This window comes from Heloderma suspectum, chromosome 4 (assembly GCF_057233095.1).
Source record: "Heloderma suspectum isolate Gila_16-S chromosome 4, 16-S_ref, whole genome shotgun sequence".
NCBI lineage: Eukaryota > Metazoa > Chordata > Lepidosauria > Squamata > Helodermatidae > Heloderma > Heloderma suspectum.
The window spans coordinates 54,565,492-54,589,689 of NC_139461.1; positions in this window are offsets into that span (position 1 = coordinate 54,565,492).

Here is a 24,198-nt window from a genome sequence, read left to right on the forward strand (position 1 = left end):
GTAGTCTACGTAAATGTTTACATAGACTAAGACGTGCCAAAATAAGGAACGCAAATGGCGGCGCCCATGGGCGCCGCCATTCGCATACGCGCGTTGTTGTTTTTTTTAAATCAGCCGTGATAGGCTACGTAAACATTTACATAGCCTATCACAGCTGACTGCAGGGATGCAAATGGCGATGGCTACGGCCGCTGCCATTTGTGTCCCTATTAGCCAGCCGCCGGATGTCCGGCCGCTGGCGGAGCCAGCCGGCGGCTCCGCAGAATCCCTGTAGAGCGGAGCCGGCCGGCCAGGATTCCAGGGGGGGAGGGACGGAGCGCCTCCCGCCCAGCATCAGCATAATCCGCGAACAGGTAAGTGAGTTTTGTACATCCCTACCTGTAATGCAAATGGCGGCTGCCGTAGTTGCCACCATCTGCGTACGCATTTTTTTTTTTTTAAACCCAGACATGATAGGCTATGTAAATATTTATGTAGCCTATCACAGTTGAATACAGGGATGTAAATGGCGGCGGCTACTGCAGCCGCCATTTGCGTCCCTGCTACCCAGCAGCTTGATGTCCAGCTGCTGGTGGAGCCGGCTGGTGGCTCCACGGAATCCCCACGGAACAGAGCCGGCTGGCAGGACTCTGGGGGGAGGGATGGAGCGCCTCCCCACCGTCGAGGATTCCGGCGGGAGGGATGGAGTGCTTCCCTCCCCCACCGCGAAGCAGATCCGTGAAAAGGTAAATGACTTTCGTACATCCCTAGATTTTAGGAAAGCTGATTTTAATAAACTCAGAACAATGATCAGGAAGGTCCCATGGCAAGCGACTCTAATGAGAAAAGGAGTCCAAGATGGGTGGCAGCTTTTAAAAAGGGAAATTCTCAAGGCAGAATTCCAAACAATTCCAACAAGAAGAAAAGGTGGAAGACAACAGAAGAAGCCAATGTGGCTTCACAAAAAGCTTAGAGATGACCTGAAAACAAAAAAGGACACATATAGGAAGTGGAAAGAAGGCCAAGTAACAAAGGAAGAGTACAGGCAGATAGCACAGAATTGCAGGGATGGCATCAGGAAGGCTAAAGCTGAGAACGAACAAAAAGGTTTTCTTCAGCTACGTGCATAGTAAAAGGCAGAGGAAAGAAATGGTTGTTCAGCTATTAAATAAGGATGGCAAAACGATAACAGATGACAAAGAAAAGGCAGAGGTGCTCAATTCCTATTTTGGCTCAGTCTTCTCCCAAAAGAGGGTCCATGGCCCCCCTGGCAAAGGCAAAGTACAGGCTGAAGGGGCAGGATTGATAGGCATATGGTCAAGGAACACCTAATTACTATCACAGTGTTTTTTGAAAATCTAGCCATGATAGGCTACATAAATCTTTACGTAGCCTATCACATTTGTTGTTGTTGTTGTTGTTGTTTTACTCGGAAATGGCAGCGGTGGCAGCCGGTTGGAAGACCGGCCGCCGCTTCCGCCGCCAAACCGCCACCGGGAGCCACCGCCACCAGGGACATTCGCTCAAGGTAAGTACCATCCCGGGGGGGGTGGACCGTTTCTCCACCAATTTCGGGGGGCCAAATGTGTTGGCATTCGGCCTCCGGGAGATTCATGGAGAAATTCTCTGACATCCCTAGAAAATTCTGGAGCAGATGATAAAGCAATCCATCTGGAGGCACCTTGAAAATAATGCAGTGATTATTCGAAGCCAACATGAATTTGTCAAGAACAAATCCTGCCAGATGAATCTTATCTCATTTTTTGATCAAGTAACCTCCCTTGTGGACTGTGGGAATGCTGTATAGGGATGTACGAAACTCACTTACCTTTTTGCAGATGTGATTTGCAGTGGGGGGGAGGCGCTCCGTCCCTCCCCCAGAATCCTCAATGGGGGGGCGGTCCAGTCCTCCCCCCCGGAATCCTGCCCAGCCGGCTCTGCTCCGCGGCGGCTCCGTGGAGCAGCCAACCAGGGCCGTCCGCAGCTGGAGTTCCAGCCATGGACGGGCTGCTGCAGACGCAAATCTGCTGCAGTTTGTGGACAAAGTCTGCTGCAGACCTTTTTTTCCGCCGTTTTAGCCTACGTAAATACTTGCGTAAGCTATTACGGTGAAAAAAAATGAACGCAAATAGCTTCCACTACGCTATTTGCGTTCCCCCTTTTTTTCGCCATAATATCCTACGTAAATATTTACGTAGGCTAAAACGGTGAAAAATAGGGAACGCACATGGCGGCTGCAGTAGCCGCCGCCATTTGCATATGCTGTTTTTTGTTGTTGTTGTTTTGCTTGCTGTGATAGGCTACATAAATATGTACGTAGCCTATCATGGCAAACAGCAGATGCAAATGGCGGCCACGGCAGCCGGTCGAAAGACTAGCCACTGCCGCTGCTGCCGGAGCCGCAGCCGGAGCCGCTGCTGCCAGAACATCCGCCCCAGGTAAGCTTCGTCCCGGGGGGGAATCTGCGGGGGGGCGGGGGGTGGCAGGCCGTTCCGCCACGGATTTAGGGGGGCCGAATGCCAGTGCATTCGGCCTCACTGAAATCCATGGTGGAATTCTCCGCCATCCCTAATGCTGAAGACATAATATACCTCGACTTCAGCAAAGCTTTCAACAAAGTGCCCCATGATGTCCTGATGAACAAACTAGCTCAAGTGGGCTAGATGAAACAACGATCCGGTGGATCTAGGGATGTATGAAAGTTACTTACCTGTAACAAAATTTGTTTCACGGTGGGGGGGAGGCGCTCCGTCCCTCCCCCCGAAATTCTGGCCGGGGGGGAGGCGCTCCATCCCTCCACCCCCAAATCCTGGCCAGCATTTTTATTAATGACTTGGAGGAGGAGGGGCAGGGAATGCTGATCAAATTTGCAGATGACACAGAATTGGGTGGGATAGCTAATACTTTGGAAGACAGAAACAAAATTCAAAGTGATCTTGATAGACTGGAGTGCTGGGCAGAAAACAACAGAATGACATTTAATAGGGATAAATGCCAAGTTCTGCACCTAAGAAAAAGAAACCAAATGCACGGTTACAAGATGGGGGATACGTGGCTCAACAACACGACAAGCGAGAAGGATCTTGGAATTGTTGTCGATCGCAAGCTGAATATGAGCCAACAATATGATGTGGCTGCAAAAAAGGCAAATACTCTTTTGGGTTGCATTAATAGAAGCATAGCTTCCAAATCCCGGGAAGTACTAGTTCCCCTCTACTCAGCACTGGTTAGGCCTCATCTGGAGTACTGTGTCCAGTTCTGGGCACCACACTTTAAGAAGGATGCAGACAAACTGGAGAGGGTTCAGAGGAGGGCAACAAAGATGATCAGGGAACTGGAAACAAAGTCCTATGAGGAGAGACTGAAAGAACTGGGCATGTTTAGCCTTGAGAAGAGAAGCCTGAGGGGAGATATGATAGCGCTCTTCGGGTACTTGAAAGGTTGTCACAGAGAGGAAGGCCAGGATCTCTTCTCAATCATCCCAGAGTATAGGACACGGAATAATGGGCTCAAGTTACAGGAAGCCAGATTCCGGCTGAACATCAGGAAAAACTTCCTGACTGTTAGAGCAATATGACAATGGAACCAATTACCTGGGGAGGTGGTGGGCTCTTCCACACTGGAGGCTGGACAGCCATCTGTCAGGGATGCTCTGACTTGGATTCCTGCATTGAGCAGGGGGTTGGACTCGATGGACTTGTAGGCCACTTCCAACCCTACTGTTCTATGATTCTATGTTGCAAACAATTTCTGTGAAACAGCTTCCTATATGCTTGATGTTCACCATCCCACTGTGTACACTGAAAATCACAACGACCACATGACCACTTTATGGATATAGTTTGTCATGTGGAGCCACCTCCATACAGTTGCATTGTTGTTGTTGTTGTTCAGTCGTTCAGTCGTGTCCGACTCTTCGTGACCCCATGGACCGTAGCACGCCAGGCCTTCCTGTCCTGCGCTCTCTCCCGGAGCGTGCTCAAGTTCATATTCATTGCATCCGTGATGCCATCTAGCCATCTCATCCTCTGCCGTCCCCTTCTCCTTTTGCCTTCAGTCTTTCCCAGCATCAGGGTCTTTTCCAGGGAGTTTTCTCTTCGCATTAGGTGGCATTACAATTGGCCAACCATGCAGAGGTTGCTTATGTGAATCAGGCCTCAGAAGTTTATCTTTCCTTTCCTTTTCAAACTAGCAGGCAACCCAGATAACAAGAAAACAATTAACATACGTTAAGGAAAAATCCGTTTCTTCAGCATTTAAGAAAAAAAAAATTACAGGATCCTGCTCCAGAATTATCTTTTTCCACCTTGTAAAGAACAGTTGCCTGCTTTTAAAAGCACTCTTCAAAGCCAACTTACCTTTTCTGTCTAAATATCCCACAGCTATGATGTCCTCTCTAAATCAATTGTAATTGTTTTCTCTATTCCACACCTGACAATTCTAGGTTCAACCAGGGGGTTATTGACCTTCCAATTATCTCGTAGTGTCTACCTATGCACTTTATGAACTCCTTAGGTATTTTCATATATTACTGGGGCTATGATTTTTTTCTCCATCAAAAATTACAGGTAGCTGTTGGTCCACAAGAGAACATCCCCAAACAAAGGTAACATAATATCATTATTAGGACCAACTGAGACATCACAAAATAGTGAGCCAACTTTTGAGGTCATCAGAACCCTTCTTGAAGTTGAGGTTAAGCTAAAACATGCACTAAAACACCCAACAATACCCCAAAGAACAGTTAGAGGGGAGAAGGACAAAAAATATTGCTGGGCAAGATGAAAAGCCTCAGTTTGAACATTGTAACAGTTTATCAATGGAGGAAGTACAGTTTGAAGACCTCCTGAGATTGACCTAACCTGACTAGGTTAAATGGAAGGAATAATAAAAAAGCAATCGATTCATGCAAAAAAATAATTTTTAGAACTGGTTCCAACATTTTACTTATGGAATGTAGTAAGGCCGTGCACGGACCTCTGCTTCACTTCAGATGTCACTTTGGACCTTCCGAAGTGGCTGCGTTTCTCTTTGGACCGATTCAGACCCCATCTGCTTCGACTCTCTCTCAAAGAAATCTCTCAAAGCAAAGAACTGTAACTTTTCACTGCTTGCAGAGAAGTGCATGAAGGTTGGAGAGTGCACAGCCCCCGGCTCCAAGGGCATCCCACCTGCCAAATTTCAGACAGTTTGGCCGAGGAGTTTTTGTGCTAGGCACAGGCAAAATGTGCTGTTATTAGAAACTCAAACAAAAGTTCATAAAGGGATAATCAAGTTAGGGGTTGAAGTGGTGAGGAGGCCACTGTCCCTAAACTCTATTGTAGTTTTCTTTGAAGTGCAAATAGCCCCTTTCCCCTAGTACTACTTCCCTATTCACAGTCAATAACCTCGGGGTCTCTTTGGCTGAATTTCCTGGGAAAACACTGGCTGGTAGGCAGGAGGCAAACAAAGGCAGCAACCCTGCCAGGCGGGCTCACTGTCTTGAATGAAGAGCAACGACAGTTGTCTGTGGGACTGACAGAGGCAGGGAGCAACACAGCAACCCTGCCAGGAGGGCACAGCAGCACCTCGCCCACCTCTGCCCCTGCCAGGACCCCGAAGATGCCTCATGTTGGGCTTGCTTGCTTTGCAACACACAGCGTAGCATTATATTATTTAAATAAAAGCTGTTAATGTGCGTAGTGCTTTGCCCACTGCTTTTGGAAACGTGGACTGTGTGGAGTCCTTCGACACACACCGTTTGCTTGTCCACACAGCACAAGCGCATATGCGCGTGCACACACACACAAAGAGCGAAAGGAAAGCAAATGCTAAACGGCAAGGAAAGGGGGAGGGACTAACTGTGATCCTAACAGAAGAGAAAGGGGTTTTTAATTTTGTTTTTAAGGAAAAGAGATCAAAAATGGGAAGGGGAGGAATACAGGAATTGAGAAGGGGGGTGGAGTGGAGCCAAGAACAAGGAAAGGAAAGTCATACATACATACATACATACATACATACATATATATAATAAAAATCTAGACAGAATCAAAGGGCAAACTAACCGTTGAGAGAGAATTGAAAAGGAGAGGGGACATAAGGAATTCCAGTAAGATTTTCTGGATTTTTAAATTAACAAACAACAAGAATGAATGGTCAACCTCTTACAGAAGGGTGGGGTGGGGAGAGACTAACATAGCTGTCATAGCAGTGATAGCACAGACTTTCTTCTTGGCTTCATTCTGCCAAAGGAGAGTGGGAAGGGTTAATCTCCTTCCTGCTCTCCTTTGTCAGGCTGCCAGCTGTTCCAGTGGCACAGCTTCCTCTGCCATGCCTGGCTGAGACTGGCGCAGTTGCTCCCGATGGCCGCAGCACATGCAGGGTAGGACTGGAGCCTAGAGATAAATGAAGTGCGGCTTCCCTCTTGGCTCCCGTCCCATCCTGTTGCCGCCACCGCTGCCACCACCATCACTGCACACAATGGCAGCTTGTCAGGCGGCTCACTCACCCCAATGGATCATCTTGCGCCCCCACCCCAGGGTGCATGCACCCCACTTTGGAGACCACTGCTCTAGCCAAATAACGTCCAGACAGTCCTCTCCTCTCCAGTAACATCACATCTCTCACAATGAGCAAACGGAGGCTGACTCACAGCAAAGCTCACTCCATTCTCCTCAGCCACCTCCTCTCCCCTTTCCCCTTCCCTCTTCATTTTTTACCCCTCTTGGTAGCCAGATCTCTCTCAAATTGATACATTTTGGTGCCTCTGCCCCCTCTCCCCTTCCCCTCCCTCCTCCTCCTCCCTTCCATGTGATCTTTCAGAAACTGATACATTTTGGAGACAGCCTGTCCAGGTTGCTCAGAAGGCATAAGAAGAGCTACGAATCTCTGAGGTGGACGAGGCGCCTTGTCGATGAGCCACTTTGCTTTATGGTGCCTTGGTGATGTTCTGAACTGCCTTGTATTACGCCGAGGCACCTCCAAATCAGTCTGCTTCACCTCAGTATTTGGGCTTTGGACCGAAACGGTGCACAGCCCTTGTTGTTGTTGTTGTTGTTGTTCAGTCGTTCAGTCGTGTCCGACTCTTCGTGACCCCATGGACCATAGCACGCCAGGCCTTCCTGTCCTGCGCTCTCTCCCGGAGCATGCTCAAGTTCATATTCATTGCATTGGTGATGCTATCTAGCCATCCTGTACCGTCCCCTTCTCCTTTTGCCTTCAGTCTTTCCCAGCATCAGGGTCTTTTCCAGGGAGCTTTCTCTTTGCATTAGGTGGCCAAAATATTGGAGCTTCAGCTTCAGTATCTGTCCTTCCAATGAGCACTCAGGGTTGATTTCCTTTAGGATGGACTGATTTGACCTCCTTGCAGTCCAGGGGACTCGTCAGAGTCTTCTCCAGCACCACAGTTCGAAAGCATCAATTCTTCGGCACTCAGCCTTCCTTATAGTCCAGCTCTCACAGCCATACATTACTACTGGGAAAACCATAGCTTTGATTAGACGGACCTCTGTCGGCAAGGTGATGTCTCTGCTTCTTACTATGCTGTCTAGGTTTGCCATAGCTTTCCTCCTAAGGAGAAAGCGTCTTTTAATTTCATGGCTACAGTCACCATCTGCGGTGATCTTGGAGCCCAAGAAAGTAAAATCTGTCACTGTTTCCATTTCTTCCCCTTCTATATGCCAGGAAGCGATGGGGCCAGATGCCATGATCTTCATTTTTTTAATGTTGAGTTTCAAACCAGCTTTTGCACTCTCCACTTTCACCCTCAACAAGAGGCTCTTTAGATCCTCTTCGCTTTCTGCCATTAGGGTGGTATCGTCTGCATATCAGAGGTTGTTGATAATTCTCCCAGCAATCTTCATTCCGACCTGTGATTCATCCAACCCAGCGTTTCTCATGATGTACTCTGCATATAAGTTAAATAAGCAGGGTGACAATATGCAGCCTTGTCGTACTCCTTTCCCAATTCTGAACCACTCGGTTGTTCCATGTCTGGTTCTTACTGTTGCTTCTTGACTCTCGTACAGGTTTCTCAGGAGACAGGTAAGGTGGTCTGGTATTCCCATCACTTTAAGAATTTGCCAGAGTTTGTTGTGTTGCCCTTATTTTTCTTATTTTATAGCGTTGCCCTTATTTTCGCCGTAGTCTACGTAAATCTTTACGTAGACTACCGGGACCAAATAAGGAACACAAATGGCGGCGCCCATGGGCGCCGCCATTTGCGTACACGCTTTTTTTTTCCAAAGTCACCCGTGATAGGCTATGTAATGATTTACATAGCCTATCATGGCTGACTTTGGAAATCTAGCCGTGATAGGCTACGTAAATCGTTACGTAGCCTATCACGGGTGTTTTTTTTTCTTTTCACTTTTTTATTTTGTGGCCGGGGAGACGGGGCGCTTCTCCCTGGCCTGAATTTCGGCCGGGCGAGGCGGGGCGCCTCCCCCCTGGCCCGAATTTTGGCTGGATGAGGCGGGGCGCCTCCCCCACAGGCCTGAACTTCGGGGGGAGAACCGAAGTGCCTCCCCCCCACCGCGAAGCAAGCTGCGGGACCAGGTAAGTGCCTTTCGTACATCCCTACTTCCTCTGCCTCTTCGAAACCCCGCTTGTACTTCCGGTAGTTCTCGGTTCGCATACTGCTGAAGTCTAGCTTGTAGGATTTTGAGCATCACCTTGCTGGCATGTGAAATGAGCGCAATTGTGCGGTAGTTTGAATACTCTTTGGCGTTGCCCTTCTTTGGAATTGGAATGTAAACTGACCTTTTCCAGTCTTGCAGCCATTGTTGAGTGTTCCAAATTTGTTGGCATATTGAATGCAGCACTTTAACAGCATCATCTTTTAGGATTTTAAATAGCTCAGCTGGAATACTGTCATCTCCGCTAGCTTTGTTGTTACTAATGCTTCCTAAGGCCCACTTGACTTCACTCTCTAGGATGTCCGGCTCCAGTTCAGTGACCACACTATCATGGCTATCAGGGACATTCAGAACTTTCCTGTATAGTTCTTCTGTGTATTCTTTCCACCTCTTCTTCATCTCATCTGCTTCTGTTAGGTCCCCACCTTCTTTGTCCTTTAACATGCCCATCTTTGCACAGAACATTCCCTTGAGATCTCCAATTTTCTTGAAGAGATCTCTAGTCTTTCCCATTCTATTGTTTTCCTCGATTTCTTTGCATTGGTCATTTAAGAAGGCTTTCTTGTCTCTCCTTGCTATTCTCTGGAACTCTGCATTCAGTTGGATATATCTTCCCCTTTCTCCCTTGCTTTTCACTTCCCTTCTTTCCTCAGCTACTTGTAAAGCCTCATCAGACAGCCACTTGGCTTTCTTGCATTTCTTTTTCTTTGGGATGGATTTCGTTGCTGCCTCCTGAACAATGTTACGGACCTCCATCCATAGTTCCTCAGGCACTCTGTCAATCAGGTCTAATCCCTGAAATCTATTCCTTACCTCCACTTATATTCATCAGGGATATGATTGAGGTCATACCTGAATGGTTTAGTGGTTTTCCCTACGTTCTTCAATTTCAGCCGAAATTTTGCAACAAGAAGCTCATGATCTGAGACACAGTCAGCTCCAGGTCTTGTTTTGACTGACTGTATAGAGCTTCTCCATCTTTGGCTGCAAAGGACATAATCAATCTGATTGCAATATTGACCATCAGGTGATGTCCATGTGTAGAGTTGTCTCTTGTGCTGTTGGAAAAGAGTGTTTGCTATGATCAATGTGTTCTCTTGGCAAAACTCTATTAGCTTTTGTCCTGCTTCATTTTGTACACCAAGGCCATGCCTGCCTGTTATCCTGGTGATTTGACTTCCTACTTTAGCATTCCAATCCCCTATGATGAAGAGGACATCTTTTTTTGGTGTTAGTTCTAGAAGGTGTTGTAGGTCTTCATAGAACCAATCAACCTCAGCTTCTTTGGCATCAGTGGTTGGGGCATAGACTTGAATTATTGTGATGTTGAATGGCTTGCCTTGGATTCGTACTGAGATCATTCTATCATTTTTAAGATTGTACCCCAGTACTGCTTTTCCCACCCTTTTGTTGACTATGAGTGCTACTCCATTTCTTCTAAGGGATTCTTGCCCACAGTAGTAGATATGATGGTCACCTGAATTAAATTCGCCCATGCCTGTCCATTTGAGTTCGCTGATTCCCAAGATGTCGATGTTCAATCTTGCCATCTCATGTTTGACCACCTCCGGCTTACCTTGATTCATTGATCTGACATTCCAGGTTCCTAAACAATATTGTTCTTTAGAGCATCCGATTTTCTTTTCACCATCAGACACATCCACAGCTGAGTGTCCTTTCGGCTTTGGCCCAGCCGCTTCACTCTTTCTGGCGCTACTTGGAAATACCCTCTGCTCTTCCCCAGTAGTATATTGGACACCTTCCAACCTGAGGGGCTCAACTTCCGGCGTCATGTCTTTTAGCCTTGTGATATGTTCCATGGGGTTTTCTTGGCAAGAATACTGGAGTGGGCTGCCATTTCCTTCTCCAGTGGAGCACATTTCGTCAGAACTCTCTGCCATGACCTGTCCGTCTTGGGTGGCCCTGCACGGCATAGCTTATGGCTTCACTGAGTTAAGCAAGCCCCTTCGCCACAACAAGGCAGTGATCCATGAAGGGGCACAGCCCTAGAATGTAGTAATTTATTCATACTATTTATTTGGTTATTATTAGCACTGAGCCAAATTTTTCAATCTATTTATTTTTTTTACTATTTGTTGCGGGGAGGTGAAGGGGTGAAAAGAAATTGCACCTGAAAACTGTGGGAAGAGGTGAGAATTTCAGAGAAATTTCTCAGGGTGTAGGGCTTCAATGTTTATTGTACTATAAGGACGTGGCTGAGGTTGGTGGTGCGTGTGCTCTTTATTTTACCATTTTTATCCTGTTATGTCACTGCAGCCAGTCTGGGTACTTGAGCTATCTGACAGGCCCCCTAGAAGACTTAACCAAGACTTCTTCTCTTGGGGCTTTCCAATGCTGTTTCCTGCTGAGTGCCTGAGTGAGTTCTTCTTCCTCCTCCTCCTCCTCCTGCCCTCCTCCTCCTCCTCCTCCTCAAGGACTTTTAACAAAAACAAAACAAAAAAAGCCTCATTCAGTTTTCAGGCACTCAAGGCTGAAGCGCTGGAAAGCCCCAAGGGAGGAAGTCCTGGTTAAGTCCTCTAAAGAGCTTTTTAGAAAGCCCAAGCAGCTGGAGATGGTGCAAGGACAGAACAGTATAAAATTGTGAAATAAAGAGTAGGGATGTACGAAAGGTACTTACCTTTCTGCGGATTATGCTGATGCTGGGGGGGGGAGGCGTTCCGTCCCTCCACCCGGAATCCTGGCTGGGGGGGAGGCACTCCGTTCCACCCCCCCCGGAATCCTGGCTGGCCGGCTCCACTCCGCAGGGATTATGCAGAGCTGCTGGCCGGCTCCGCCAGCGGCCGGACATCCAGCCACTGGCTAGCAGGGATGCAAATGGCGGCGGCCGTAGCCGCCGCCGTTTGCGTCCCTGCAGTCAGCCGTGATAGGCTACGTAAATGTTTACGTAGCCTATCACAGCTGATTTAAACAAAAAAAACGCACATACGCAAATGGCAGCACCCATGGGCACCGCCATTTGCGTTCCTTATTTTGGCACATCTTAGTCTATGTAAACATTTACGTAGACTAAGATGGTGAAAATAAGGGGAACGCAAATAGCATAGACGCTATGCTATTTGTGTTCCCCTTATTTTTGCCATCTTAGTCTACGTAAATGTTTACGTAGACTAAGACAAGCCAAAATAAGGAACGCAAATGGCGGCGCCCATGGACACCACCATTTGCGTACGTGCATTTTTTAAAAAAAAATCAGCCGTGATAGGCTACTTAAAGATTTACGTAGCCTATCACGGTGTTTTTTTAAAATCTAGCCGTGACAGGCTATGTAAATCTTTATGTAGCCTATCACTTTTTGGGGTTTTTTTTGTTTTTTTACTTGGAAATGCCGCCGAACCACCGCCGGAGCCGCCGCCACCAGGAAGATCCGGCTAAGGTAAGTCCCGTCCCGGGGGGGCGGGGGGCCGTTTCGCCACCGATTTCAGGGGGCTGAATGTGCTGGCATTCGGCCTCCCCGAGATCTGTGGCGGAACTTTCATACATCCCTAATAAAGAGCACACATGAGCACCCTCAGTCACCACCTTACAGTAAGGTAAGCACCAAAACCCTGCACCCTGAGAAATTTCTCCAAAATTCTCAATGTCCCTGCATAGGGATGTCAGAGAAGTGTGCTGTGGATTCAAATGAGGCCAGATTCTTTGGAATCTGGCCTCAGGAATCTGCAGCAGATTGATCTGCCTCTGCTATAGATAGACCTCTGCTCCAGGAGGACCGGAGGCGGAACGGCACTTGGCTGCTTCTTCCAGCCAGAGCCATTCGCCTCCTCCCTGTCCCTGCTGATTGCCTTTAAAAAAAAGTCTTTTTTTTTTTTTTAAGAAAAGTAGGGTTGGCGGAGAATTTCTCCCTGAAACTTTGGGGGGCCGAGCGCCAACGTGTTCAGCTCCCCAAACAAGTTTCGGGGAGAAATTCTCCGCACCCCCCCACCCCCCGCACCCCCCCCGGGACGGGACTTACCTTTCCCGAATGTCCCTCCTGGCGGCGGGTCCCGGCGGCGGTTTGTCGGGTCTTCGTCAGGGGCGGGGGCGGGGGCGGCAGCCGGTCTTTCGACTGGCTGCCGCCACCGCCATTCCAATAAAAGTAAAAAAAAACAACGCCCCCGTGATAGGCTACGTGACGATTAACGTAGCCTATCACGGCTAGATTTGCAAAGTCACCCGTGATAGGCTACGTAAATCGTCACGTAGCCTATCACGGGTGACTTAAAAAAAAAAAAAGCACGTACGGCTAATGGCGGCCCCCATAGGGAGCCGCCATTCATGTTCCTTATTTGGTCACTGTAGTCTACGTAAAGATTACGTAGACTACGGCGAAAATAAGGGCAACGCTATTTGCGTTGCCCTTATTTTTGCCGTAGTCTACGTAAAGATTTACGTAGACTATGGCGACCAAATAAGGAATGCAATTGGCGGCTCCCTATGGGGGCCATTTGCGTACGCGCTTTTTTTTTTTAAGTCACCCATGATAGGCTACGTGACGATTTACGTAGCCTATCACAGCTGACTTCGCAGATCTAGCCGTGATAGGCTACGTTAATTGTCACGTAGGCTATCACGGGGGTGTTTTGTTTTTTTAACTTTTTATTTTGCGGCCGGGCAAGGCAAGGCGCCTCCTCCCTGGACTGAATTTCAGCCAGGCGAGGCGGGAAGCCTCCCCCCCCAGCCTGAACTTCGGGGGGAGAGCAGCGAAGCGCCTCCCCCCCATCGCGAAAAGCTGCGAGACCAGGTAAATGGCTTTCGTGCACTCCTAATTTAGAAAAGGCGATCAGGAGGATGTGCCCATAGACTTATACACAAATAGAGTCATAAATCTTGCGTATACGTCTATGTGTCCATAGGCTTATACACAAGATTCACCACTCTATTTTGCATATAAGTCTATGGGCACATCCTCCCGGTCACCATTTTTTTTTTAAATGGAGGGAAGGTAAACGCCCCCAAGCCAGTTCCCCCCCCCCAGAATCCGAGTGGAGCAGAACTGCTCTGGAGGATTCTGGGGGGGAGGAACAGATCGCATCCCCCCCACGGATTCCCCACCGGAACAGACGGTGGGGAATCCGTACACCCATATCCCTGCAAAAGAGGCAGAAAAATGACTGCCGGTTTCACAAGTAAACGAAAAGGTTGCAAACGGGCACGTGGGTTTTAGCACAGTATTGGTTATCTAACACTTCTTTCATATTCAGAAGTATGACATGTCTACAGAAATCCTTGGGCAGAGATTATCATTTTTCTTAAAATAGTTTCCTAGAATTTAAGAACTTTTATCTTAGCATCTCTGATCCTAAATATTTTACCAGTGTTTCTCACTGAGATATTATTGGGCAGAGGAAGAGGAAGAGAACTGAACTGGGCTTGGTCCTGGGGCTTTTTGGAGAAATGGAGGGCCTTTGGATACAGTGGATCTGATAGGGATGTCAGAGAATTCTGCCACGGATTTCGGGGAGGCCTAATGCCAGCACATTCGGCCCCCCGAAATCGGTGGCAGAGCGGTCTGCCCCCCCCGCCCCCCCGGGACGGGACTTACCTTGGGCGGATCTTCCTGGCAGCTCCGGTGGCGGTTCGGCGGCGGTTTGGCGGCGGTTCAGCGGCGGTTCGGCGGCAGTTCGTGGGCAGCGGCTGGTCTTCCGACCGGCTGCCGCCACTACCATTTCCAGTTAAAAAAAAAAAAGTGATAGGCTACGTAAAGATTTACATAGCCTATCACGGCTAGATTTTTAAAAAACACCATGATAGGCTACATAAATGTTTACGTAGCCTATCACAGCTGATTTAAAAGAGAAAAACACACGCACGCGTACGCAAATGGCGGCGCCCATGGGCGCCGCCATTTGCATTCCTTATTTTGGCACGTCTTAGTCTACGTAAACATTTATGTAGACTAAGACGGCGAAAATAAGGGAAATGCAAATAGCGTAGACGCTACGCTACTTGCGTTCCCCTTATTTTCGCCGTCTTAGTCTACGTAAATGTTTACGTAGACTAAGACGTGCCAAAATAAGGAATGCAAATAGCGGCGCCCATGGGCGCCGCCATTTGCGTACACGCGTTTTTTTTCTTTCTTTTAAATCAGCCGTGATAGGCTACATAAACATTTACATAGCCTATCACGGCTGACTGCAGGGATGCAAACGGCAGCAGCTACGGCCGCTGCCATTTGCATCCCTGCTAGCCAGCGGCTGGATGTCCGGCCGCTGGCGGAGCCAGCCAGCAGCTCCGCAGAATCCCTGTGGAGCGGAGCCGGCCAGCCAGAATTTTGGGGGGGAGGGACGAAGCGCCTCCCTCCCCGGCCAGATTTTCAGGGGGAGGGACGGAGCACCTCCCCCCCACCATGAATGTCACCCTTCGAAAAGGTTAGTGACTTTCATACATCCCTAATCTGAGACTTCCTCTGACTTGCCCGACAACATTTTGGGTCCTACCACCAGTGGAAACACCTCTGGCAGTAGCCCATGAAGCTTTCTGTAGGCATACCAGATGCCTCCTGGATGAATGTACCACCCTCACCCCCACCCAGTAGAGCTCATCTCTACCAGCAGAGAAGCATTTCCACCCCATCCTAAACCCCTCAAGCAGTAAATCTGAAGGTCAGTACTATTCTCATAATGTCCCATGCAACTGATGATGTAGGCTACTTCTAGTTAGCCTTTAACAAAGGACAGGATGGCATATTGAAATATCTCTGCATCATTAGTATAAAATAATGTGGAGATGTCTAGGAGTTGCTCGCTAGTACATCACGATAAGCATTTATATACTGGAACAGAATATGATGCCCTTAATATATTTTGTCATCATATCTTCCAAGAACATTTGTCCATATATGTTTGCCAATGGCAGCATTCCATGCGTATTTTTTCCCTCACTTCTTTCATACTGATTTGATTAATTTGAATATGAAGCATAAAACAAGCTATCATCTGTATTTCACATCCAGAATGTTGTCGAAAATATGTTCAGTAAAAAGTCTGAGATATCAGCAGCCAGAGGGTTTGGAAGCTGTGAACAATTTCTGCAACTGAATCCATATTTTTGAGGGCTATGCTGATGTCTGTTATTTATGGGAAGTACCTTTCCCCCACATCTGGCTTGCCTGGCCATGGGGAGGATTTTGCAGGTAGGGGGAAAGAGGAGATGAGCAGGAATGCTATTGGTCTTCCTTAGGGTTGGCGGAGAATTTCTCCCCGAAACTTCGGGGGGCCGAGTGCCAACGTGTTCGGCCGCCCGAACAAGTTTCGGGGAGAAATCCTCCGCACCCCCCCGCACCCCGCACCCCCCCCGGGACAGGACTTACCTTCGCCGAATGTCCCTCCCGGCGGTGGGTCCGGCGGGTGTTCGAGCGGGGCGGGAGCGGCAGCCGGTCTTCCGACCGGCTGCCGCCACCGCCATTGCAATAAAAGAAAAAAAAAAAAAAACGCCCCCTGATAGGCTACGTGACGATTAACGTAGCCTATCACGGCTAGATCTGCAAAGTCAGCCATGATAGGCTACGTCAATTGTCACGTAGCCTATCACGGGTGACTTAAAAAAAAAAAAAGCGCGTACGGATAATGGCGGCCCCCATAGGGGACCATGAACTCTCCCCACGACCTGAGTTCGATCCCAGCGGAAGCCGGGTCTCCGGTAGCCAGCTCAGGTCAACTCAGCCCTCCATCCTTCTGAGGTCGGTAAAATGAGTGCCCGGCTTGCTGGGGGAAAGGTAGTCACGACTGGGGAAGGCAATGGCAAAGCACCCCGCTACAGTCTGCCATGAAAATGCCAGCACAAGCGGTTTCCCTCTAGGGGTCAGTAATGACCCGGTGCTTGCATAGGAGGAACCTTGCTTTCCTTTCTTTCTTCAGCACATCCCGGTGCTTTCCAAACCTTTTATAGTTCCACACTTACCCAGTGAGCTGGGCCGAGTTCTGTGTCAGCACTTGCGGGATCAACTCTCTCCCCTACACCAGCCATATCTTAGGTGTCTGCAGCGGTGGAACCATGCCGGGCTCCTGATGCCATCGCCACAGTAACTCAGGATCAAGGTGAGAAGGGTCATGTGCTTGTATTACCTGGGGCTGAGGTTGCCTGTGGCACCTTATGGGGGGCCGTGGCGTAGCAGGGGAGGGTGGGCCCTGGCCCAATGGCACAATCCCACTGGACCTTAGGGATGGGTGACTCATATGTCAAAGCTGATCAAGATGCAATTCCAGCTGGTGGTGCTACCATGTATGATAGGTAATATCTACTGCCAGCTATTACAGAGAAGGTTCTGAGGGATGAGTTCTTAGATACATTTCCCTTCTTGTTCTGTGAACAGGAATTAAAGGATAATGACAAGCCTGGGGATGAGGAACAGGACAGGGTGAGATGGAAGAAGGTGTCCCACATGGGTTAATTGGCGCCTGGTTTCCTCATGTACACGGGTGTTCTCCATCAGTAATTGTTGCGGGAGTGGATTGGCATGTGACCCCTTCATTCCTAGGACATCAAGGACCAGGACTGCTGGCTGCCAGGCCAGGTTTTGGAGATAGGGCCTATAGTAGCCATGTTCTGGCCACACAACCCGCCTTGGCTGGGGAATTTTGTTCATGAGGTTTCTGTGACTGGACCTGCATATCCTGCCATGAAGGCTCAATCTGTTGTGGATTCCCTGGTTGCTCCAGCTGCTCCAAAAATGTAGGGGTTGGCAGGGCCTTAGTTGGGATAAGCGGGGTGGGGGCCCCAGGAAGGCTGGCTGAGGCAGTAGCCCTCTTCATAAGGGAGCCAGCTCAGTTAGAATTGAGCCCCTCATGCGACTGTTGCAGCGGACCTGCAGCAGGAGGAGGCAGTGGGCTTAGAAAGGGGATTTTCAGAGGGGTTCTGGATTCCATTTCAGGGCCAGCACAAGGCCCACTTTTCTCAGCATCTGAACTCTATCCACAGCATTGAACATCTGGTTAAGTCAAATGCTGATAAAGTGGTGCAGCTAGGGGTGTATGAAACCCCCTTACCTGGAGTCTGCTGGGGGTTCTGTGGGGGGGAGGCAATCTGGTCCTCCCCCCCAGAATCTTCCCCAGCCAGCTCCTCTCCGTGGCAACTCCGTGGAGCTGCCAGCCAGGGCTGGCCGCAGCCGGACGTCCGGACGCGGCCAGTCTTCAGACACAAATGGCGTCCGGCCTAGCGGATGGCATTTGCATCCCTTCCCCTTCCCATGATAGGCTATGTAAATCTTTACGTAGCCTATCACAGGAAAGGGAAGGGATGCAAATGGCATAGTGCATGCCTAGGCAGGACGCCATTCACGTCTGAAGACCAGCTCGGACTTTACGGGGTGGTGGGGTGGGGTGGTCTGTTCCGCCACGGACTCCAGGGTATGTGTGGATTCTTGGAATCCCCCCCCCCCCGGAGTCCATGGCGGAATTCTTCACCATCCCTAGGTGCAGCAGACAGGATTTTAGACCTTTTGAGCGATAGTGCCTAAAAAGGTGCCTGGGGTAATACAGGTTGACCACTATTCATTTTAATGTCTCTAGAGGATTGTGCTGGATTCCATTATCTGTGCAGTAAAATCCCAAGGTATAGGCTCCAGGCATTAAGAGAGAAGATCTTGATGGTTGGCCACTCAGATCCATCAGGATCTCACTTACTGGAATTTCTCCCTTATACACGGCAAACCATAATCAGGCAGATCGAATGTCTAATTCTAAGATTTATTCTGGGCATGACAATCAGGCCTCCATTCATGTCATTAACACATTCTCCTCCTGTGATCTGAGAGTGATGGCTCTGGTATGAATATTTGACTTGCACTGCCTCTGGCGCAATATGTGTTTTTGCATAAGGCATATAATTGACCGGAACAATGCCAGTGCCAATGCTTTGTCACTTAACCAGATGCAAAGGTTCTGGTAAAGGGCTCCCTGGGTGCTGGCACTTTTAACCGTGCTTTCTGGGAGATTGGTGAATTTAGGCAGAGAAAGCCATGGTGCTCTCCATAGCTCACAGTACAAGGGTCTCTTATACCAAGGCAGATATGGAGCCCTTTGCTTCTGGGTCGGGCATTCAGCTACAGCACTTGTAGGGAAGTCAGAGAATTCCTCCACGGATCTCGGGGAGGCTGAATGCCAGTGCATTTATCCCCCGAAATCGGTGACGGAACGGTCTGCCACCCCCCAGCCACACCCCTGGGACGAGACTTACCTGGGGCGGATCTTCCTGGCGGCGGCGGCAGCTCCGGCGGCGGCTCCGGCGGCGGTGTGGCGGCGGCTCCGGCAGCGGTGCTGCGGCGGCGGCTGCGGTGGCCGGTCTTCCGACCAGCTGCCTCCGCCACCACCATTTCCAGTAAAAAAAAAAAAAAAATGTGAAAGGCTACGTAAAGATTTTCGTAGCCTATCATGGCTTAGTTGAAAAAAAAAAACGTGATAGGCTACGTAAATGTTTACGTAGCCTATCATGGCTGACTTAAAAAACAACAACAACAACAACGCGCGTACGCAAATGGTGTCGGCCACCAGCGTCCGCTACGCTATTTACGTTCTCCTTATTTTCGCCATCTTAGTCTACGTAAATCTTGACATAAACTAAGACGTGCCAAAATAAGGGACGCAAATGGCAGCGGCCGTGGCTGCCGCCATTTGCATACGCATGTTGTTGTGGTTGTTTTTAAGTCAGCCGTGATAGGCTACGTAAACATTTACGTAGCCTATCACGGCTGACTGCAGGGACATTTGCGTCCCTGCTGGCCAGCGGCCAGATGTCCGGCTGCTGGTGGAGCTGGTCGGCAGCTCCACAGAATCCCTGCGGAGCACAGCCAGCAGGCCAGGATTCCGGGGGGGGGGGAGGAACAGAGCGCCTCCCCCCCCACCATCAACATAATCCACGAAAGTTAAGTGCCTTTCGTACATCCCTAAGCACTTGTGGCCCATTTTGGTGGATCACCTTTACAGTTCTGTGTCCATTCATGGATAAGATTCTCGGCCAGGACTCTTGGAGGTAAGCTGGCATCACTTGCCTTTGGGTCCAGAATAAAGGATGCCTGACAACACCATAGATTTTAGGGTCTGGGTGCACCCTACAGAGTTAGGCAAGAATGTTGCCTGCAGAATTTTTCAAGGCACCCACTGTATTGCACTATGTCTGTGGGATCAGTGGCCCTTAGTTAGGGGTGGACGAAAGTCACTTACCTGTCCTCGAAGGACGTTCGCGGTGGGGGGGAGGCGCTTCGCTGGTCCCCCCGCGAAGTTCAGGCCGGAGGGGGAGGCTTCCCGCCTCGGCCCGTCCAAAATTCAGGCCGCGGGGGAGGCTTCCTGCCTCGCCCCGGCCGAAATTCAGGCCGGGGAGGAGGCTTCCCGCCTCGCCCGGCCGCGAACGTGAAAGTTTAAAAAAGAAACAAACGCCTCCTGATAGGCTACGTGACGATTCACGTAGCCTATCACAGCTAGATCTGCAAAGTCAGCTGTGATAGGCTACGTCAATCGTCACGTAGCCTATCACGGGTGACTTTAAAAAAAAAAAAGCGCGTACGCTAATGGCGGCCCCCATAGGGAGCCGCCATTCGCATTCCTTATTTAGTCGCTGTAGTCTACGTAAATGTTTACGTAGACTACGGCGAAAATAAGGGCAACGCAAATAGCGCTTATTTTCGCCGTAGTCTACGTAAATCTTTAAGTGACTACAGCGACCAAATAAGGAACGGGAATGGCGGCTCCCTATGGGGGCCGCCATTATCCGTACACACTTTTTTTTTTTTTTAAAGTCACCCGTGATAGGCTACGTGACGATTCACGTAGCCTATCATGGTTGACTTTGCAAATCTAGCCGTGATAGGCTATGTGAATCGTCACGTAGCCTATCAGGGGGCGTTTTTTTTTTCTTTCATTGCAATGGCGGCGGCGGCAGCCGGTCGAAAGACTGGCTGCCGCTCCCGCCCCGCTCGAACACCCGCTGAACTGCCGGCCGGACCCGCCGCCGGAAGGGACATTCGGCGAAGGTAAGTCCCGTCCCGGGGGGGGGTGCGGAGTGCGGGGGGGTGCGGAGGATTTCTCCCCGAAACTTGTTCGGGGGGCCGAACATGTTGGCGCTCGGCCCCCCGAAGTTTCGGGGAGAAATTCTCCACCAACCCTACCCTTAGTGCAACTCTCCTTACGAAGGGATTATATTCCCTGTGGTAGAATGGATAGGCTTCCTTAGGGCGTTTCAAATTTCCTAACTAGTGGTGGCAGCCAAGGAAAATGTGGCCAAATGGGTTTTTTAGTTGGGGTTATTCAGTTCTTACAACTGGTCATACATATCTGGCCTGGTGGCTAAGGATGGACGAAAGTCCCTTACCTGGTTCCGCAGCTGTTTTTTGGGGGGGGAGGCGCTCCGTTTCTCCCCCTGAAATTTTTGGTGGGTGGGGAGGTGCCCCACCCCTCCCCGCCAAAATTCTGGCTGGGGGGAGCACCCCGTCTCCCTGGCCGTGAAAGAAAAAAGTAAAGTGTTAAAAAAAAAAAAACCATGACAGGCTACGTAAAGATTTACGTAGCCTATCATGGCTAGATTTTCAAAGTCAGCCATGATAGGCTACATAAACCTTTACATAGCCTATCACGGCTGACTTTGAAAAAAAAAAAAAAAGCACGTACACAAATGGCGGCGCCCATGGGTGCCGCCATATGTGTTCCTTATTTGGGCATGGGTAGTCTACGTCGCCATTTGCATACGCACTTTTTTTTTTTCAAAGTCAACCGTGATAGGCCACTTAAAGATTTACGTAGCCTATCACAGCTGACTTTGAAAATCTAGCCGTGATAGGCTACATAAATCTTTACGTAGCCTATCATTTTTTTATTTTTTTTTACAATTTACTTGGAAATGGCGGTGGCGGCAGCCGGTCGAAAGACAGGCCACCGCTGCCACCGCCACAACGCTGCTGCAATGCCGCCGGGACCAGCTGCCGCGAGGGACATTCACGCGAGGTAAGTCTCATCCCGGGGGGGGCGGGGGGGTGTCGGAGAATTTCCCCACCAATATCGGGGGGCTGAATGCGTTGGCATTCGGCCTCCCGGAGATTCATGGAAAAATTCTCTGACATCCCTACTGGTGGCCCAGGACCGACCTGAGGGGTACAGGTGTGTGAGTGTCCTCATTTCCCATCCAGGACATGGAATTTTGCCCAGTGAAGGCTGTCCAGGCTTTACTTGGCATTAGGAGTAGGGATGTTGGAAAATTTCTCCACGAATCTCCTGGAGGCCAAATGCCTACGCAGTCGGCCCCCGAAATTGGTGGGGAAATTCTCCGACACCCCCTTGCCCCCCCCCCGGGATGGGACTTACCTCGTGCAAATGTCCCTCTCAGCGGCGGGTTCTGGCGGCAGTTTGGCGGTGGCCGGTCTTCTGACCGGCTGCCGCCGCCGCCATTTCCCAGTAAAGTAAAAAAAAAAAGTGATAAGCTACGTAACGATTTACGTAGCCTATCATGGCTAGATTTTCAAAGTGAGCCGTGATAGGCTACATAAATCTTTACGTAGCCTGTCACGGCTGACTTTGAAAAAAAAAAAAAAGCACGTATGCAAATGGCGGCGCCCATGGGCGCCGCCATTTGCATTCCTTATTTGGGCATGGTAGTCTATGTAAAGATTTACGTAGACTACGGCGAAAATAAGGGCAACGCAAATAGCGTTTGCTTTTTTTTTTTCAAAGTCAGCCGTGATAGGCTACGTAAAGGTTTACGTAGCCTATCACAGCTGACTTTGAAAATCTAGCCGTGATAGGCTACGTAAATCGTTACGTAGCCTATCTAGGGGTGTCAGAGAATTTCTCACCGAAACTTCGGGGGGCCGAGTGCCAACGTATTCAGCCCCCCGAAGTAGTTTTGGGGAGAAATTCTCCACACACACCCGCCCCCCACACACACCCCGGGATGGGACTTACCTTTCCCGAATGTCGCTCCCGGTGGCGGGTCGCAGCGGCGGTTCGGCAGGGTTTCGACAGGGGCGGGGGCGGCAGCCGGTTCCAAGAAAAGTAAAAAAAACAAAAAAATGCCCCTGTGATAGGCTACGTGACGATTAACATAGCCTATCATGGCTAGATCTGCAACGTCAGCCGTGATAAGCTACGTAAATCATCACGTAGCCTATCACGGGTGACTTAAAAAAAAAAAAAACGCGTATGCGAATGGCGGCCCCCGTAGGCCCCTTATTTGGTCGCTGTAGTCTACGTAAAGATTACGTAGACTACGGCGAAAATAAGGGCAACGCTATTTGCATTGCCCTTATTTTCGCCGTAGTCTACGTAAACATTTACGTAGACTACAGTGACTAAATAAGGAACACGAATGGCGGCTCCCTATGGGGGCCACCATTAGCGTACACGCTTTTTTTTTTAATGTCACCCATGATAGGCTACGTGACGATTGACGTAGCCTATCACGGCTGACTTTGCAGATCTAGCTGTGATAGGCTACGTGAATCGTCACGTAGCCTATCAGGGGGCGTTTTTTTTAAAAAAAAACTTTCGCGTTCGCGGCCGGGCAAGGCGGGAAGCCTCCTCCCCGGCCTGAATTTCGGCCGGGGCAAGGCGGGAAGCCTCCCCCCCCAGCCTGAACTTCGCTGGGGGAGCAGCGAAGCGCCTCCCCCCCACCGCGAACGTCCTTCGACGACAGGTAAGGGACTTTCATCCACCCCTAATACAGGTAAATGGGTTTAAGGGTGTGAGATTAGTCTTCAGTCAAAAATTCTTCAACCTCAAGTCCTTCCAGTTAATAAACAGACTAGAACAAGTAGAGTTGTAAAGGGAATGCTCTGCCAGAAGAAAATTTGATTGGTGGTTAGAAGGTCCATTGGGTGCTAAAAGAAAACCAATAGGTGAGGGTAATATTAGGGTTAAGGACATCCTTGGGTAGAGGTTCTGGCCAGGAGAGAAGAAAAGGCCCAGTCAGGAAATGGTTCAATTGGAGTCAGTTGGTTTTCATCTCCAGAACATTGTATCACACTCAGAGGTAAACTGGCAGGCAATACAACTGAGAAGGGCTGGTAAATTCAGCTCCCCCAAAAGTCGAAGTAATAAAACGAGGCCTCACAGCATGTTTTCCATAACACAAGCTCATAACAGAACTAGCAGACAACTGTACCAGCAAATCCAGTGCTGGATCAAACTCATCTAACTTGTTTCCCCTTCCCCATATGCTTACTCCTTCATTCACTGAAAACGGACTCCTTCTCTTCTGGCTGGAGAAAGTTAACAAAGTTGAGTACCTTAAATGTTGCTTTGGTACTGGCTTAGGTATCCAGATGCAGGTTTCCACAGCTGAAGATGACAGTGGTACTGGGTGAACAGCGGCAAGACTGTTGGGCTTCAGTCTGAGTCACTGGTATCCTTGTCTGACACTCCAGCTTTGAAGACAGAGGCTCATAGAGTGACTGAATGCACAGTGAGTTTTCTTTTTATATGACATTTGTTTTCAGCCTCCAGTTGGTGACTCCAGATTACAGCACTAACTGCAGTTTCTGAACAGCCTTTAAGTGCCGCTCTGCATAGAGCACACAACAGTAATCCATCCATACCATGGCATGAGTGACAATGGCCAAGTCCCCCTTCTGTAGGAATGGGAAGCCAGTAAATGGGAAAACAATGAAATGAATGTAACTGCTTAA